This window comes from Erythrolamprus reginae, chromosome 5 (assembly GCF_031021105.1).
Source record: "Erythrolamprus reginae isolate rEryReg1 chromosome 5, rEryReg1.hap1, whole genome shotgun sequence".
Classification (NCBI taxonomy): domain Eukaryota; kingdom Metazoa; phylum Chordata; class Lepidosauria; order Squamata; family Dipsadidae; genus Erythrolamprus; species Erythrolamprus reginae.
In genome coordinates, this window is record NC_091954.1 from 14595454 (window position 1) to 14598114 (window position 2661).

A 2661-nucleotide genomic window follows, 5' to 3' on the forward strand; every position below is an offset into this window, starting at 1 on the left:
TGAGCAGTAGTCTAGGATGGGTCTGGCAAAAGTTTTGTAGGCTCTTGTGAGTAGTGTGAGATTGCCTGAGCAGAAGCTGCGTAGGATCAGGTTAACAACTCTAGAAGTTTTTTTGGCGATATTGTTGCAGTGGGCTTTAGCACTTAGGTCATTCGACATTAGTATTCCAAGGTCTTTTATTGAGTGTGGGTTGGCTGTGAGAATTTGTTTATTCAGTTCGTATGTGCCGCTGGAAGATGTATGGACTTCAACTCCCAGAATTGGAGTTGAACTTCAACTCCAACTCTGCTGGCTGGGGAGTTCTGGGAGTTGAAGTCCACACATCTTCCAGCCGCCAGGGCTGAGAAACACTGCTCTAGAGGCTTCCCTGTATCTTGGAGAGAGCAAAAACATCCTCCCCTATCCCTCCGGTGGCCCTCCGGAAGTCGAAAATGCCCTCCCAGAACCTCCATACGAGCCAAAAATCAGCTGGCCGGTGTGCGCATGACTGCTGGAGCTGAGCTAGGACAACGGCTCACGTGCCAGCAGATATGGTTCCACTTGTCACCTATGGCACCTGTGCCCTAGGTTTGCCATCACTGGTTTCGTGTGATTGCTAAAGGTTTTACAGGAAGAATACCTTGTTCCATGCTCATGTAATCTTATTACATTTTATGGAAAATACTTTCCTACTGGTGCACGATTTGCAGGTAGGACAATTAAGATTCAAAGGCCCTTTATTTAATTTTGCATTTCGAGTGCCAGGATGTTCCTAAACCGGATCATGCCCATGCGTGTGCCCACAGCCATAATTCCATACTCACTCCCCCCCCCCCCCCCCCGTGCATGTGTGCAAGACCCCAGCTCCCGGCACACGATGCCCCCAAGCTTCAGAGCCTTTCTAGGAATCTGGGGAGGGCGAAAATGGCCTTCCCCACCCCCTCAAAGGCTGAAAACAGGCTGTTTGCCAACTCCCAGTGGGCTCAGAAGGCTGACCAGTGCATGCGTGTGTGCCCGACCAGAGTTCATGTACCCCCGCCGATATGGTTCCGCATGCCACTTATGGCACACGTGCAATAGGTTTGCCATCACAGTCCTAGAGCGAGCAGTAAATTAGCCTGCAGTGTTTCATTCTAATCACTGCACCACCATGCGTGCTGATAATATGTGTTTTAATATTTAGAAACATAGAAACTTGGTGAGGGGGACGTTTGCCCAGGTTCGCCTGGTGCACCAGTTGCGGCCCTATCTGGATCGGGAGTCACTACTCACAGTCACTCATGCCCTCATCACCTCGAGATTCGACTACTGTAACCCTCTCTACATGGGGCTACCTTTGAAAAGTGTTCGGAAACTTCAGATCGTGTAGAATGCAGCTGCGAGAGCTATCATGGGCTTCCCCAGGTATGCCCATGTTACACCAACACTCCACAGTCTGCATTGGTTGCCGATCAATTTCCGGTCACAATTCAAAGTGTTGGTCTTGACCTATAAAGCCCTTCATGGCACCGGACCAGAATATCTCAGGGACCGCCTTCTGCCGCACGAATCCCAGCGACCGATTAGGTCCCACAGAGTTGGCCTTCTCCGGGTCCCGTCGACTAAACAATGTCATTTGGCGGGACCCAGGGGAAGAGCCTTCTCTGTGGTGGCCCCGACCCTCTGGAACCAGCTCCCCCCTGAGATTAGAACTGCCCCCACCCTCCTTGCCTTCCGCAAACTCTTTAAAACCCACCTCTGCCGTCAGACATGGGGGAACTGAAATATCTTCCCCAGGCCTATACTGTTTATGTATGGTATGTTGTGTGCATGGTTTTTTTTTAAACTATGGTTTTTTAGCTTTCTAATTATTGAATTTGTATTATATATTGTTTTCTGTTGTGAGCCGCCCCGAGTCTGCGGAGAGGGGCGGCATACAAATTTAATAAATAAATAAAATAAATAAATAAACTTGACGGCAGAAAAAGACCTCATGTTCCATCTAGTCTGTCCGTATACTATTTCCTGTAATTTATCTTATTTATTTTATTAAAGACTGGCAATGATCACCAGTTGTAAAAGTAATGTCCTTCATTTTCAAACTAAATTGATCTTACATTTGAATGCATGTACACACAACTGATTCTTTAGAACAAGAGAGTAAAGCATATGAAGTTATATATACTGTGGATAAAGTGTCAAGGGACAACATAACACAAAGTCCATCCCAACAGTAAAAACAAGGTTGTAGACATCAGGAGACACAACTATAGGAACTTCCATAAAATGCAATGCTTCTTACTCCTAGTAAGAGGATACGTTTAGACTACTGTCGTAAAGGAGGTGTCCCACGGAAACTAAAGAAGAAACAGGTCCTAGATCAGTGATGGTGAACCTTTTTTAGCTCGGATGCCAAAAGGGCGCACACCTGTGCAATAGCAGGTACAGGCGTGCCCACACCCATAATGCAATGACATCTCCCCCACCTATGCATGCACAACCCCCCACACTCACTCTATTTATGTATTATTTGTACTAAAATAGAGTTTTGGGGAATGTGATGTTGTAAGTGCATTTTTTTCTTATCATTCATTCATTCATTCATTTATTAAATTTGTATGCCGCCCCTCTCCGCAGACTCGGGGCGGCTCACAACAGCAGCAGAAAAACAGTGTAAAATACAAATTCAATAATTAGAAAGCT